Raw genomic sequence first — 17,752 nt, forward strand, 5'->3', positions numbered from 1 at the left:
GAGAGGGCTGACCCATTTCAGTAGCCCAGATGAAGTACCTAGTGCATAACAAGTATTTATTGGGTACCTACCATGTTCCAGTTACTCTGGATTATCTTTGTGTAGCTTTTGTAAGATGCCATTCTGGTCTCCATTTTATGGATTAGGGCATGCTGGCTCAGAGAAGCTTCTTTAGTTGCAAAACTGGTAATATTTTGAACTCAGATCTGAGTCCATCTCCTAAGCTCTTGATAACCACTAAACATACTACGACCACTCAGCCGACTGGCACTGTTGACTCTCTTAGCTCAAGCATGGGTCACAGCAAGCCCACCTCTGAGGCTTCATGTGCAGCCCAGATGGTAGAAGAAGGAACCAGGGCCAGGTGATGTTACCAGCCTTCATGTGAGCACCAGTCTGTCCTCCCAGGACAGAGGCAGTGTCAGAGTTGCCTGGGTCCCCCAGCAACAGTCAGGGCTGGGGCAGACCCTGGGAATGAAAACCATCTATCACGGGATGTCCTACTGCCTCCCACTTCTAATTCAACTGCAAAAGGGTTTCCAGGGAGTTTCTCCAAACAGGCCAAATGTTGCACAATGACACATGTGTCCCCAACAGCATGGGCGATGGAAGGTAGCTGCTTTCAAACACTCTCTGCTCCTGCTCAGTTGACCCTCCATTAACAACCTCTGCTCACGGCGCACTTGCTCTCTACTCAGTTTGCCCTCCTCCCCCACAACAAAAACCCAGTGTCAACTCACCCTTCCACGTCTTCTGGTTAAACGAGAGGCGACAGGCCTTGGAAAATGGGGCCCATGTCTTGCTGGCTCTGGAGACTGGGTGACGAAGTTCAACTCTGGAAAAGGGAAGAGATGGATTGGTTAGGGGTCACATGACCTGACTCAGGTCAGGAAGTAGGGATGGGAACAGTGGTGTGAGTGTCTCCTGAGTAATGGCTCTGGGTTAGGGCCAGTATTGGGGGTGTAGATGTAGGGAAAACAGGGGTGCCCCTCCCCCAACTCCCCTCAGGGCTGACACAGCTACATAGGACCCCACCCCTGCCTTCTGCATTGAGATCTGCCCAGGTGGGTTTCACCACTCCCAGGCCCCACGCTCATCTCAGGGCAGCAGGTCCATCTGCTGGTAGGGGTCAAAGTGGAATCTCCCTGTTGGTGGCTGGTGGGACCGTGATGGTAGAGGGGGTATGGTGCAATGGTCACAGGTGTGTGCTCTAGAGAGACAGAGGCCCTTCCTTGGCTAATGGCTTTGAAGCCCCTGCTTCCCCACATGGAGAACAGAAAGAATACCCATTTCTTAAGATTTTTTCTGAGAGGTAATATTATGTATAAATACTTTGGCTTTAGAAAGGTTCAATAAACAGCAGCAGAGACCAAATGGATGTTATACGTGTCTTTATTGGCCCCCTTTTATTGATTGGTCTATCTCTCCACTCGTCCATCCATCCATCCATCCACTCACCCATTCACCCATCATTCATCCACCATCTACCCATTTATTTATGTATCACTTTTTTAGTTTGAAATAGATATAAATTTACAGGAAATTGGAAAGAAATGTACAGGGAGGCTCCATGTACCTCCCTCAGACACCCCCCAAATTAACATCTTGCACAACCAGAGCGCATCATCAAAAATAGACATGTGAACTTGCACAATTCATAGACCTAATTCAGATTTTCCAGTTTTATATGCATTTATGTGTGTGCGTACAGCTCCAAGAAATTTTACATGTGGTTTTATGTAATCATCATCACAACCAAGATCCCAAAGTGTCCCATCACCAAGAGGCCTCCTCAGGCTACCCCTTTATAGTCATACCCATTTCCTGCCAACTCTCATCCCTGACCTCTAACAACCACCATCCCATTCTCTATCATATTAGTCTTTCAATAATTTAAACATGGAACAAGGCAAGATATAACCATTTGGGGATTGGCTTTTTTTTTTTTTAACTTGGCTTAATCCTCTGGAGATTCATCCAGGTTGCTGTGCCTATCAATAGTTCATTTAATTTTATTGTTGAGTAATATTTCATGCATGAATGTGCCACAGCGAGCTTAATCATTTACTCATTTAAGGACCTCTGAGTTATTTCCACTTTTGGGGAATAATTATGTATAATGCTCCTATAAACAATGGTGTACAAGTACAAAGTTTTCACTTATTTGTGATAAATGCCCTAAAGTGCAATAGGTGGGTCACATGATAGTTGCATATTTTAAAAAGAAATTGCTCGGGGCTGGGGTTGTAGCTCAGTGGTATAGAGCTTGCCTAGCATGGGTGAGGCACTGGGTTCTATCCCTCAGCAACACATTACAAAATAAATAAAATAAAGATATGTGTCCATCTACAACTAAAAATATTTTTTAAAAATGATTTAAAAAAATAAAAAATAAATAAAAAGATATTGTTAAACTTTTCCAGAGTAACTGTACTATTTTATATACCTACCAGAAATGCATGAGTGACCCAACTTTTCTGCATCCTTGTAGGCATTTGGAGTTGTTATTATTATTTTCCATTTAAGTCACTCTGATAGGTGTGGGATGTTATCTCATTGTGATTTTAATCTGCATTTCCCTAGTGGCTAACGATGTTAAACATCTTTTCATGTGAAATGAAAAATGAGTCTTCAGAGAGATGACTCTTCATGTCTTTTTCTTTTTCTCATTTTCTAATTGAATTGTTTAACTTTTTTTGCTTTTGCATTTATGAGTTTCTTTTAAATGCCAGATACTGTAACCTTCTCAGATTTTATGGTTTGCTAATATTTTCTTCCAGTTTATATTTTTCATTCTCTAAACAGAGGGGCGTGTGTGTGTGTGTGTGTGTGTGTGTGTGTGTGTGTAAAGCACAAGCTTTTAATTTTGGTGAAGTCCAATTTATCATTTTTTTTCCTTTTATGGATCATGCATTTGGTGTCAAACATAAGAACTCTGCTTCTTAGCCCTAGATACTGAATATTCTTCTCTTGCTTTTTTCCTAAATGGTTTATAGTTTTGCATTTTGCCTTTAAGTCTGTGGTCCACTTTGAGTTAATATTTTTAAAAAACTTAGACTTAAGTTGACATTATTGTTATTATTATTGTTTTGCCTATGGATGTCCAGTTGCTCCAGCACTATTTATTAGATAGTCATCTTTCCTCCACTGAATTGCTTTTGTTTCCTTGTTAAAATCTTTTGGGCATGTTGGTGTGGGTGATTTCTGGCCCATCTATTTCATTCCATTGATCTATGGGTCATCTTTCTGCCAATCCCAATTGGGCTTGATTTCTGCATAATGAATCTTGAAATCAGATAAGCTTATTCTTCTTTTTCAAAACTGTGTTAGTATTCTAGCGCCTTTGGCATACCATATGAATTTTAGAATAATCTTTTCAACATTTACATGAATATTGTTGGGATTTTGATAGGAAACGCAGAGAAGTGATATCTTTATTATATCTTCCATTCATGAATACAGTGCTATGTCTGTTCGTTTACTTAGATCTTTGATTTCTTTCATCAGTGTTTTACAGTTTTTAGCGTACCAATCCTATAAAATTTTTGTCAAATTTACACTTAAGTGTTTCATTGCTTTGAGTGTTATATAAGTGGCACTCCAATTTTTATTTTGGTGTCCACATGTGCATTGCTAGTTCAGAGAAATGCACTAGATTTTTATATGTTTATCTTGGGTCCTATGACTTTTCTAAATTCACCCATGAGTTCTGGAGAGGTTTTGTTGGTTTGTTTCTGTTTGTGTGTTTGTATATTCCTTGGAACTTCTTATGTAGACAATCAAGTCATGTGCAACCAGGGAGAGTTTTATTTCTTCGCTTACAATTCACATGCCTCTTCTTGTCTTCTCTTACTGAACCAGCTTCGACTTCTAGCACTATGTAAAGTATAAATGGTAAAATTTGGCATTCTTGCCTTATTCTCGTTCTTAGGTGAAAAGAGTCAGTTTGTAAGTACTTAGTATAATGTTAGTTGTAGTAGTTTTTTTTCAAATGCTCTTTATTAACCTGAGGAAGTCCCTTCTTTTCCCATTTTTCTGATAACTTTATCATGAATGGGTGTTGAATTTTCTTTTCATTCATTGACAGATATAATTACTGATATTCCTTCTTTAGCCTATCAACATGATGATTTATACTGACTAATTTTTAAATGTTGAACCAACTTGTATCCCTGAAATAGGTTCCCCTGGATCATGATGCATAATTCTTGTCATACATTGTTGAATTCTATTTATTAATGATTTATTAAAGACTTTCACATATATATTCATGAAGGATATTGGTTGGTAGTTTTTTATTTTTGTTTCTGTTCTTTTTACTATTTTACGGTTTTGATACTAGCTTCATAAATTCAATTTGAAAGTGGCTTTTCTCTACTTACTGGAATACATTGTAGAGAAATGGTGTTAAATTTCAAACATTTGATTAAGTTCTCCAGTAAAATTATCTGATCTTGGGGATTTCTTTTGAGGGAATTTTAAAATTACAGATTCAATTTAGTAATTATAAGAAAATTAAATTCAAGTTATTCATTTCATATTGGATGAACTGGAAGAGTTTTGTGTTTTTCAAGGCATTAGTACCATTTTCAATGTCTCAGGTTTATGTGAGTAGTGTTATTCATCGTATTCTTTTCCTATCGATGTCTGCAGGGTCTGTAGTGATGCCCCCTATTTCATTCTTGATTTTGGTTATTTTTCTGTTTCTGCCTCTCTGATTAGTATTGCTTGAACTCTGTCAGTGGAATTGATCCTTTGAAAGAATAGTTTCTTTGTTTCATTGATTTTCTTGTCTTTCTGTTTTAGATTTTTGATCTTTTCGTTATTATTTTCTTTCTTAGGCTTTATGATTTTCCTTTCTTTGGATTGAGATTATTTTTCTCTTCTTTTTTAAAATTGTTTTCCCCAAATGGGAGTTAGGACTATTGATTTGAGGCTTTTTATCTTTGTGAGTAATGCCTAACGCCATAAAATTTCCCTCTCAACATTGCCTTAACCATGTCCTACAAACTTTGATATGTTGTATATTTATTTTTATTAAGTTCAACATATTTTAAAATTTATATTTAGACTTTCTCTTTGAATCATGAGTTATTTTATGTATATTATTTAGTTTTCAAGAGGTTGGAGATTTTCATGTTATCCTACTATAATTTTTATTTTGATTCCATTATGGTCAGAGAAAATATACTCTATAATTTCAACTCTAATTTTGCTGAAGCAAGTTTTATGACCCATCTTAATGATCAATCTTGGTACGTTATCTGTGAAAGTTTAAAAAGAATGTGTATTCTGCTGTTATTTGGTGTAGTCCATAAATATTATTAGATCCTGTAGTTCATGGTGTTGTTGAGTTAGTTGTTCTGTCAGTTATTAAGAGAGGGGTGTTGAAGTCACCAGCTGTAATTGTGGCCAATTTTATCAGTTTCTGCTACACATATTTCGTAGCTCTGTTGTTTTGATTAGGATTGCTATGTGTTCCTGATGGACTGATCCTTATATTAAAATAAGATATCCTCTCTAGTCCTAATAATTTTTTTTACTCTGAAGTTAACCTTTTCTGATATTAACATAGCCACTCCTACTTTCTTTTGGTTGAAATGTGCATGATATAATCTTTCTATCCTTTTACTTTCAGCCCTCCCTTATTGTATTTGAAATATCTCATAGACAGTATATAATTGGTCATGCTTTCCAATCTATTCTGCTAACCTCTGTCTTTTGAATAGTATTTTTGACCACCTATATATAATATAATTATTGATATGTTAAGGTTTAAGTGTGCCATTTCATTTTTGTTTTCTGTTTGTCCTTTTTACATACATCTACAATCATATCAGATAGTGTTATAATTTTGGCTTCAAACATCAAACATAATTTAGGAAACTCAAGAAGCAAAGGAAATTTAATTGCCTATTGCATTTATCCATATTTTTACTTAAAATGTTCTTGGTTCTTTCTTGGTGATGTCTCCAAATTCCTTAAAAAAAAAAGGAAAAAAAAAACCTGCTTCTTTTCTGTTTGGAGAACTTCTTTAGTCTTTTTTTTTTTTTTTTTTAATGGATTGTTCCAAGGTGTGTTTTACCATTGCACTACATCTGCAGTCCTTTTATTTATTTATTTATTTATCTTACTTTTGAGAGTCTCACTAAATTTTTGAGGTTGGCCTTAAACTTGCAATCCTTCTGCCTCAGCCTCACAAGTTGCTGGGATTACAGGTGCACACTGCACCTAGCTTAAGTGGTTCTTTAGGGTAGGTCTTGTGCCAACAAGTTCTCTTCCTTTCCCTTCATCTGAGAATGTCTTAATCTCCCCTTCATTCCCAAAGAATACCTTTGCTAGATATACGATTGATAGTTATTTTTCCCCCTAGCATTTCAAATACTTTAACATGGTTTCCCATGAGAAATCTATTGGCATTCTAATTGCCATCCCCCACCCCCTGCTACCATATATGAGGGATCATTTCTATCTCATTGCTTTCAAATTTTTTTGTTTTGATTTTAGTTTTCAAAAGTTTAACTGTTTTTAATCTTGTAATGGTGGATTGCTTTGAATCTATCCCTCTTTGGGGTTTGCTTAACTTCCTGAATCTCTGGGGCTTGGGGGATCAGCCATTGTTTCTTCATATGGTTTTAGTGTCTCTCTCTCTCTCTCTCTCTCTCTCTCTCTCTCTCTCTCTCTCTCTCTCTCTCTCTCTCGGGAGTCCAAAGGGATGAATCCCCTTTTTATAGTTCCACAGGTCCTTAAGGATCTGTTGACTTTTTTCCTAATCCATTTTCTCTTATTATTTAGATTAGGTAATTTCTATCATTCTATGTTCCAGCTTATTGATGCCTTCTTCTGTCTACTGTTAAACACATCCATTGAGTTTTTAAAATTTCAGACCTATTTCTCAGTTTTAAAATTTTCATTTGGTTTTCCTTTATATCTTCTATTTCTTTGCTAAGACTTCATTTTTAAAAATTTGATTCAAGTGTGTTCATTGTTGTCCCTTGGAACTTTTTTTTTTTTTGAGGACTGCTTTGCAATCTTCACTACTAGATTGTTCTAATATCTCTGCCATGGCATTGTTGACATTTATTGTCTTTTTTTTTTCACCATTCAGTTGGAGATTTTGCTGGTTCTTGCTATGATAAGTGAATTTTAGTGGAAACTCATGCATTGGAAGAATCTATTATGAGACTCTGGATCTTGTTTTAACTTTCTATTTCAGCTGGCTTCCTTTGAAATCACTCCACCAGGGGAAGAGGATGCTGGCTTGTTAACTCCAGGTAGGGGGTATAAGTCCCAATCAACCTCCACTGACACCTGAGGGGGAATTCCTTGCTGTTGGGCAGGACAGGGAGGGGGATTCCAGCTCCCCACTGGGCCTCTGCTGAGACCTCCCTGGATGGAGGGGCAGTTAGGAGTGCCTGCTACAGCTCCAATGTGGTCTCCTCTGGCACCGTGGGGATTTGGGGTGAGGTGTTGCTAACTAGTGGGGATCAAAGTCCTGGCTCCCTACTTATCCTTCTCTGGCTCCACTCCAATGGGGATTGGGGGTTTGAGTTTCCTCATTATAGTCCGGTGAGGGTGTAAGTCTAGTTTTCCCACTGGGTCTTTGCTAGCATAGACCTCAGTGTTTTCTGTGGTGTTTGGCTGAAGCAGAGCTGTTTTTGTCTAAAAGTGGGTTTAGCTAGGTCGCCCTTTCTGGTTCCTTAGCTGGAGCAAGCAGGCTTCTGCTGGGGATGTGTTTGGTCTGCTCACTGGTATTTTCTCATTTCTGTTTTCTTCAGCTTCAGCTCTGGGATCTATGGGGCAAAAAGAGGACCCAGAGAATTCCCACCACTATTTCTTGGGGCCTCGGTCTGTGTTCTTCTTTCAGAATGTTCTTATATTTGTTCTACATACAATGTCTAAGGGTTTGTTGTTGTTGCTGTTGTACTTAGTGGGAGGAATACAGGAAAGTACCTCGACCTCATCTTCCTGGAATGAGAAGCCCCCTGACAACCTCTCAACAAGTGCTCCCCACCTGCCTGCAGTTTTCCAGAATACCATCTATTCAAATCACAGTTTCTGAAATCCCTGTCATGTTCCATGGGCTCCCAGTTTTCTGCTTGACTCAGGTGATGGCTCACCTGTCCTGCCAGGAGGTAAGCAGATCTATGAACTTTTAGGAGTATGTACAGTAACATGAGACTTGAAAAGATGCAATATTATTAAAACTAGAAATCCATGTGCGAATCTTTTTCAAGGTCTTAGGGCCTTGCTTCCCCCTGCCAGTTATCTTTAGGGGAACACGGGATCTGAATATTCCCAGCTCTGCCTCATTTCCCATTTATTGCCAATTCCTCCTCAGAGCTGTGCATTTTCATTTACGAGGTGCTCTCAGGCCTGTGCTTTATTTCCTCCCCTCCCACAGTTCTTGGAGGCAGGGATCACTCACTGTCCTTTATGTAGCACTATGGTTTGGCTATGGTTTGAGTGTGTTCCCCAAGGGTCCATGTGCTGAAAGCTTGATCCTCAGTGTGGTGATGTCAGGAAGTGGGGGAACTTTAAGAAATGAAGTCTAGTGGAGGGTGTTTAGGTCAATGGGGATGCTATCACTGGAAGAGATTAAGGTAGATCTTGTGGGGACCCTAGCTATTCACACAAGAGTGAGTTGATATAAAAGAGACAGGTCTAGTCCCTCCTTGTTCTCACTGTATTCCTGTCTTGCCATGTGATCTCTTCTTGTCACTCTTTTTCTTGCCTTTCTGATGCCATCCACTCTGAGGCTCTCATCAGATTCAAGCTGATGCTGGGGCATGCCTGTGAACTTCCAAAACTGTGAGCTAAATAAATCTCTTTTCTTTAGTTATCACCCAGCCTCAGGCATTGTGTTATAGCAACAGAACACACATTAATACATGTGTGGAGCATCCAGCTTCCAGAAGACTGTGACTTGCTCAAGACCACTTAGTTGTCTACTGCCAGAGCAGAGGTTTTGCCCAGGGCTTGTGACTCCAGCTTCGATGTCATTTCTGAAACTCTTCAATGTCTGGCTGCAAATTCTTCCTGTAGCTTTTTTTTTTTTTTCCTAAGTCAGCAGTTCTCAAAGTGTGTTCCATAGTCTGTGGAGGGTTCCCAAAGATCCTTTCAGCGGTCTAAGAGGTCAAACTGTTTTCCTAGTAACACTAAGACGTTATTTGTCATTTTCATAGTGTTGACATTTGCATTGATGGTGGTACAAAATAATGGTGAATGAAGCTATTGGTGCCCCCCACGTGAAGTTCACAGTTGGCTCCAAACTAAACTGGCAGTTGTCATAATGTTCATTTGTTGTGCACTTGTGGTTAAAAAAAAAAAGCCAGTTTCACTTAGGAATGTCCTGAGAAGTGATGAAAATTGTTAATTTTATTAAATCTAGACCTTTGAGAACAAAGACTGGGAAGTTTGCATAAAGCACTTCTGCCCACCGAAGTCTGAAGGTTGCTAGAAGTAAAGCATATACATGATCCTTTGTGTTGCCTGTTCAATTAGTTCTTCTTTCATGGAACACCACTCTCCCCAAAAGAGCTACCTGCAAATGATGGTGGTTCTGACTTGGGTAAGTTTGGCAGATATTTTCTCAAAAAATGTACCAAGTGAGCCTATCATTTTAGGGAAAATAACTGACTGTATTTGATAACACGGACAAAATTTGAACTTCAAACTTTGGGAAAACTTTTATCTGCTATCAGGACTTGATGGCTTCCCAGTACCTTAAGATATTTCTGATGAGGTCAGGATGAGGTCACAAATGCAATTTTTTTTGAGACAGTATTACAAAATGTGCAAATGTTTAGAAGATGTACCTGACTCCGTGAGCCAATATTTTCTTTCTATTTTTTTTTAGTTGTAATTGGGCACAATACCTTTATTTTGTTTATTTATTTTTATGTGGTGATAAGGATTGAACCCAGGGCCTCGCACATGCTAGGTGAATGCTCTACTGCTGAGCCCCAATCCCAGCCCGAGCCAATATTTTCCAAATGAACAATGCATGATGTTATAAAATCATGCCTGGGTAAAAGAGTCATCCAAGTGTAAATTAAAAAAAAAAAAAAAAAGGTGGAGGGCTTTAACGTACACTGGTTAAGCATCTCTAGTCTGAAAATTTGAAATCCAAAATGCTCCAAAATCTGAAATGAGCATTGTGTCTACTCAAAAAGTTTCAGATTAGAGGCACATTTCAGATTAAAGGTACTCAATCTGTCACTATTATGTGAATATTCCAAAATCCAAAAAGCTCCAGAATTTGAAACACGTCTGGTCCCAAGCATTTTGAATAAGGAGATTCAACCTTTTAGTATGAGAAGCTCATTATAATGGCTTCAGATTCTTCATTACAGCTGATTTTAAAGATCCTAACTGCTGTGAGTTGAACTCTCTCTCTCCCAAATTCACAAGTTGAAGCTCTAACTCCCTGAACTTCAGAATGTGACTATATTTGGAGGCAGAGATCTTAAAGGAGGCTATTAAGTAAAATGAGGCTGTTGGTGGAGGCCCTAAAAGGGAGGAGAAATTTGGATACACAGAGACACCATGGTTGTGTTCGTGTGAGGACACAGAAGGAAAACGGCCATCTGTATTCCAAGAAAAGAGATCTCAGGAGAAACCAAGCTTGCAGATACGTATATCCTAAACTTTCACCTTCCAGAACTCTGAGAAAATAAATGTCTGTTGTTTAAGCACCCATGCATGAGCTATTTTATTACAGCACCCCTAGCAGACTTAAACACTATCAATAGTTGAGTTTGGTGTAGTATCATAGAAGAATATCTATGATGATTGTAGAAGGTTATGAAAATACTCTACCTTTTCCTAAAAATATATCTGTATGAGATTGGATTTTTCTTCATACACATCAAACAAAGCATCATATCACAACTGGCTAGATACAAGGAGATTCTGCTGTCTTCAATTAAAGAGACTTGCAAAAATATAAAACAACATTACTCTTCTAATTTTTGTTTTGGAAAAAATAGTTATTTTTTTATAAAATATGTTATTTTATGTTACTGTGAAGAGTTTACTATTGTTATTTTAAAATAAATTAAGAAATAGACTATTGAAGTGTTTGAATTTCTAATATGGAAAATATAGAGGGAGATAATCACCTTCATAAGCAACACTCTTTGGTGTCCTTAGCAATTTTGAAGAGTAAAAGGTTCCGAGACAAAAGCTGGGAAATGGATAATTTACTTCAGCATTTCCCAAACCTCAATTAATGGATTTTGACTGTCATGATGGTTACTATCTGTCCTTTTATTGACTTTATGATTTTTTTCTTAACTTGATTGATTGAAACTTAAACACATTTATTTTAAGAGGAACTTTTTGTAGTCCCATCAGGGGAAAACTAGTACCACTCCTAACAAATGAAAGACCATGACAAAGAGCGGGAAAACCACAGGATGTCCTTAAGTTTAATAGATGCTATGGCCCACCAAAGGCCCCGAGTCTGCTCAAATGGAGTTTAGCAAACATTTAAGAGGGGAGAAGGTGGTGATTAAGGATCCAGTGGATCCAGACAGAACATCTTGCCTTGATGTACCTGGCAGAAGGAAAGAGAGCTGACAATGGACGAGTTTTCCTATCAGCGATGAACTCTCATTTAATCCCTCCTGAGATCCTCTTATGTATCATTGCAGTACATGCCCTGCATGCTGGGAAACTCAAACTGAGTGGCATTGAGACTGAAGAGCAGACTCCCTTCACCACTGTGTTTCTGCCTGCTTGAAGGGAGGCCCAGGAGAGGGTCCCTTTCATGAGCCCCACACTGCTGACCGTGGCAGCAAAGCCTGACCCCAGCATGCTCCAGCTCAGCCAAGCTCATGGGATGATGGATGCTCTTTGAGCCCTGCACCTATATCACACCAGCTCTGGCCTGCAGACAGCTCTCCTTAAGTCTGTGCATGCTGAATTCTTGATCTGTTTTCCTCCCTATATTCCTTTCTTAGGTGAATGGCACCCGGGTCAGGAATGTCTCCAGTGACATTGTTTACAAAAGTAAAACCCTGGGAGCAATCCACATGCCCACCAGCACGAGGATGAATGTGACCTCATCCTGCCAGGGACTAGCTGCCCCAGCCACAGAGATCAATCTGGGAAACACCATGTTGCCCTAAAGCATCAAGTCTCAGAAGGTTACATATGGTTTGATAAAAGAAAGGCAAAACTAAACAATATGTGGTGTGAGAAATACAGTCATGAAATAAAAGTTTTTTTAAAGTAAAGAAATGGTTGTTTCCTCTGGGAGAGGCAGGGGTTTGGGACGGACTCAATAGCAAATCATTGGTCACATTCTCATGCTTGAGTTGCATTGCTCACAATATACATTGAATTATTAAACCAAAATATATGTTAGATAATTTCTTTTGTAGATATCAAATATATTTTTTAAAGAACAAAGGAAAAAATTTGCAGTTTCTGACCCAATCATTTCACTTTTCAGGAACTTCTTTTATTGGCAGGTGCAGATATAGTCATGAAGACATTCATTATAGTGTTGTTGTTTTTAAAATCATGACAATAATTTGAATATAACTTTAATATCCAGTATAAGGGAATTAGTTCAATAAACTACTGAGCAGCCATAGGATAAAATATTGTGCATTTTCAAATGATATTTAATGATCCAGGAAGATGTCTTATCCTCTAAGTGAGAAATATAGATTAGTAAACTGAAATAAAATAGGGTTTCAATTTACATGACCCCAACAAGAAACTTATTATTTTTATGGATCAGAAAACAGGTACAACAATGGTATGGAATAGAGAACACAGAGACTAACCCACAAAATTACAATTATCTTATATTAGACAAAGGTGCCACAAACATGCATTGGAGAAAAGTTAGCCTCTTCAACAAATGGTGCTGGGAAAACTGGAAATCCCTGTGCAACAAAATGAAACTAAACCCCTATCTCTCACCATGCACAAAACTCAACTCAAAGTGGATCAAGGACCTTGGAATTAGACCAGAGATTCTGCGTCGAGTAGAAAAAAAGGTAGGCCCTAATCTTCATCATGTGGAATTGGGCCCCAACTTCCTTAATAAGACTCCTATAGTGCAAGAATTAAAACCAAGAATCAATAAATGGGATGGATTCAAACTAAAAAGTTTTTTCTCAGCAAAAAAAAAAAAAAATCTGTGAGGTGAACAGAGAGCCTAGGAGCAAAGTTTTACCCCTCACACATCAGATAGAGCACAAATCTCTAGGGTATATAAAGAACTCAAAAAGCTAAGCACCAAAAAAACAAATAACTCAATGGGCCGAGGACCTGAACAGACACTTCTCAGAAGAGGATATACAATCAATCACAAATAGATGAAAAAAATGTTCATCATCTCTAGCAATTAGAGAAATGCAAATCAAAACCACTCTAAGATACCATCTCACTCCAGTCAGAATGGTAGCTATAATGAAGACAAACAACAATAAGTGTTGGCAAGGATGTGGGGAAAAAGGTACACCCATACATTTCTGGTGGGACTGCAAATTGGTGCAGCCATTATGGAAAGCAGTATGGAGATTCCTTGGAAATCTGGGAATGGAACTGCCACTTGACCTAGCTATCCCTCTCCTCGGACTATACCCAAAGGACTTAAAAACAGCACACTACAGGGACACAGCCACATCAATGTTTGTAGCAGCCCAATTCACAATAGCTAAACTGTGGAGCCAACCTAGATGCCCTTCAGTAGATGAATGGATAAAAAAATGTGCCATATATACACAATAGAATTTTACTCAGCAATAAAAGAGAATAAAATCATGGCATTTGCAGGTAAATGGATGGCATTGGAGATGATAATGCTAAGTGCAGTTAGCCAATCCCAAAAAGTCAAATGCCGAATATTTTCTCTGATATAAGGAGGCTGATTCATTGTGGAGTAGGGAGGGGGAGCATGGGAGGAATAGATGGACTCTAGGTAGGGCAGAGGGGTTAGAGGGGAAGGGAGGGGGCAGGGGGTTAGCCAGGGTGGTGGAATGTGATAGACATCATTATCCAAAGAACATGTATGAAGACACGAATTGGTGTCAACATACTTTATATACAAGTTTTTATGAAAAATTGTGCTGCATATGTGTAATAAGAATTGTAAAGCATTCTGCTGTCATTTACTTACAAAATAAAAATAAAAAATTCTTCAAAGTATTTAAAATATTGGGGAAAAAAAAGAAAAGAAAACCAGGTATAATACTGAAAGATATAGTGGTCTCCAAATTAACATTGGGAGTTAAGAAGAGTCCTTCTGTAAAATGCCTGTATTCTGAGCTGGGGCTGGGGCTCAGTGGTAGAGTGCTTTCCTAGCATGTGTGAGGCCCTGGGTTTGATTCTCAGCAACACATACAAAATAAAAGTTCTTTGACAATGAAAAAAAATTTTTTTAAATGCCTTTATTCCCCTATTTTCTATGGTAAACATGGCGTGTAGGAAAACATGTTAGCACATGGCGCTTTAGTGCTGGGAGACCAGCTTCCTTTTCTGTGAGACTCTCTTCCACATCCATCTCCCAACACCCCACAGCTCCTGCCCCTCAAATGACTACCCAATGACAGCTGGAGTAGATAGATGAGCCCCCATAAGCCTGACTTCAGCAGGGGTGAGAGGAGGAGGGACGCAGGTGGAGACACCCTCTCCCCACCTGCTCTCCCTTCCAGCCTCAGCTTCCTGCCATGGTGCATGCCTGAGAGTTCTTCTCACCTGCCTCAGCCCAGAGCTCTTCCTTCCCTGTTCACCAGCCCCTCTGCCCAGGGCTGGCAGCTCAGAGCAGACAAAGAGTCTGGGCCTGGCCTGGTCATACCCCAGCCAGCAGCCTCTACCCCCTAGTGGGGCCACTCAGACTCTACTTGGGGGATGGCAAGTCGGCACCTTGGACAGCTCCTTTCCACTGACACAGTGGTGCACCTGTCAGGGACTTCTGCCTTCTGAGATCCCCACCCTCCCATCACTTCCCTTCTCCAGAGACGGAAATCAACTCCCAAAGTCCAGCCACCATATCTGCATTTTCTCTCACAAAGAGGCCACCTGCTTGTCAAATTGACCGACTATGATCTATTGACTTTACTGCAGCCACTGTACAGATGGGAAGACGGAAATGCTTACAGGGGGATTGCTGTATCCCAGGGTGCACAGCCGATGGTGGCAGAGCAGGATTCAAGCCCAGGCGGTGGGGCTCCTAAAGCTCTTAGATGAATACTGCCCAGCGCTCCAGACCTGCTGTCCTCATCAGTGAGTGCTGTGCACTTGCGCGATGTCCTCTTTGAGTCAAAAATAGGCCCCGAGGCTCAGTTTTGCTGTACCATCTGCCGTACACCAACTCAGAGGCAGAAATGTTGACTTGCTGCAGAGATGGAACGCTCCAGCAGCCGGGAACTGAGCAGCCAGAGGCCCCCACGCTCTCGAAGGCTCCCCTGCCTGGGGGCTGGTCGATTACGTGGGTGCCAAGAGGGGGAGAGGGTCTTCGGTCAAAGGTCGGAGCAGAGGGCCCAAGGTGGGCCCAGCTCTCGGCAGATGGTAGGACAGATTGGTGAGCTGGGAATTAGCAGCGACGGGGCCGGCACTAACTGCTACTGAGACTGCGTGGCCTCGGGCAAGTCCTCTGCCTCTGGGCCTCAGTTTCCCCACTACAAGAGTTTTGGGACCTAAGAGTCCTTTCAGGCCTGAGAAGGTCATATTCTATAGCTGTAGGTCACAGGGGACGTACATATTCCTGGTCCTGTGGGATTTGACGACAGTTGGTGGGGAGAAAAAGGAGTCTCAGAGACTTGAGATCACATCCTTCCTGACAACATCTGTGACAATGATAAAATTACTTCCCTTGCCAGCAGGCTTGGGCAGCATATATCTCCCAAAGCACTCTCACATTTTTTATTTCATTCACCATCTCCATCTTATAGACAAGAGAACAGACCCAGAGAGGGAGAGCAAGTTGCCTTAGGCCACACAGCTGGCTGGCTGGTGGCAGGGAAGTCAGATTCTCATTGTCAATCATCTGTTACAGGAAACTTGTGAATTTTAGTCCCTAGAGAAGCTGCAGGCATGGGCTTTGTAAGCTTTTTCACCTGGGGAAGCTGAAGCCCCCAGTGAGGCAAAAAAGTATCTTGGTGCCAAAGCAGAAGATAATCCCCCCAGGAAAAATGTTCTGTTTAGACATCTGCTGATCATGTTTTCTGTGTTACAAAAAAATAGACCTTGGGCATCCCAGTGGGAGGGCTGGCCCAGTGCCCTCCACATGGTGGCAAGCACTTCTAAGGCAGCTGCGAGGTGCACTGGATGGGAAGTCCAGTTTTGGTGTTCTGGGTGCTGCCCTGGCGTGTCAGTCATTCATCCTCCAACTTCCTGGAGGGGCCAAGAATGCTGATGGCCAGGGCCCTGCTGGTGGAGCTCATAGCTGTCCCCAGTGCCTGACAACTCAGTAGCACATTGCTACGTGTAGATTGAAGACTGGGTTCTATGGAGCATTCGGGCATCTGTTTGAATCTCACACACAGTTGCTATGATAATTTGGGTCTTGAATACAAATTAACCTGAAATGAACCCAAAGGCTCATATGTTATAGGCAGTGTCCCCAGACTGGTGCCACTGAGAGGTGGTGAAACCTTTGAGAGGTGGGGCCTACTCACAGATCATTAGGGGCGTATCCTTGAGGGAGACTGTGGGACCTCTTCTCTTCTGCTCTCCTGGCCATGCGGAGGAAGCAGCTCTCTCCACCTCCCGTTCCCACCATGGTGTGCTGCCTCAGCACAGGTCCCAAGGCCGCAGGGTCAACTGATCATGGACTGAAACCTCCCAAACTATGAACCAAAATAAACTCTCCCTCTCTTTCAGTTGATTGTCTCAGGTATTTGTTATGGCAAGGGAAACATAAGAATGTAGAGTGCTGAGAAAAGTCCCTCCAAGGCCACCACAGAGTGAGTGCTTAATATGGGATCATTCTCCAAGCCTGATACAAAGGAATCCACTTAATCCTCAGAGAGATGCCCCGTTGGTGCGACTCTGCTGTGGCTGCCCTGCTGTCGTCCCCCAGATCTGACCTCTGTGGTGTAGGTGGGGTCTGTTCACACCCAGAGCCTTCACCTCCTTGTCTGAGCACCTTGTTCGGTGGGCAGGTGCCTCTCCTTGGAGAATAAATATTCCAGCCTCCCCTCCCTTCCAGTGGGAAAACTATGAGCCGTGGGTTTTGCACTAGCTGTCAGAGTCCCCAAGTGTCACAGAGCCCCAGTTGGCCACAGTCGTAATTAAGTTGCTTAGTAACTCGTTCCTTTTCCTGCCTCATTTTTTCCTCCCTATCAAGGTGTCTGTGCCTCTCCAACAGATTACTCGCATGAGAATCCATGTCTCATGGTCTGCTTCTGGGAGTCCCAAGCCTAAGGCAAGAAGGCACTAAGATCAGTCCCATTTTAGTGGAATGATTTCCCAGGGTGACAGGGAAAACTCCGATTTGAACCCAGGCCTGTTTAACCTCAGGGGTTTTGCTTTAATTCTCACAGGTGCCAAGAAGAAAGAACTACAACTGAGATTGGGAGTCCAGAGGGAGAATAACTGTGGGGGAATAGTGACTCATTCATTAATTTATGCAAAGACTTTTTTTCATTGAAATCTGTTACTTGTCAAGGTCTGAATTGGGGGTGCTGAGGGTACACTGATAAAACACACTGGCTCTATAATCATGCGAACCAGGCTCTAACCATATGTCAACTGTGCAACTTGGGTGATTGGACCTCTCCTGTGAATC

General features: G+C 40.9%; 1 protein-coding gene across 1 annotated transcript in view; it reads right to left on the minus strand.

Moving 5' to 3' along the window:
* The window catches only part of ATP2B2 (ATPase plasma membrane Ca2+ transporting 2), a 207,140-nt gene that overhangs the window by 187,346 nt on the left and 2,042 nt on the right, over positions 1-17,752 (minus strand). The window contains exon 2 of the mRNA XM_081276197.1: positions 741-835. The gene's annotated coding sequence lies outside the window, so the exon portion shown is untranslated. The remainder of the gene's footprint in view (positions 1-740; positions 836-17,752) is intronic.

The sequence above is a fragment of the Spermophilus citellus genome, assembly GCF_964194105.1.
Source record: "Spermophilus citellus genome assembly, chromosome: 19".
NCBI classification, from domain to species: Eukaryota; Metazoa; Chordata; class Mammalia; order Rodentia; family Sciuridae; genus Spermophilus; species Spermophilus citellus.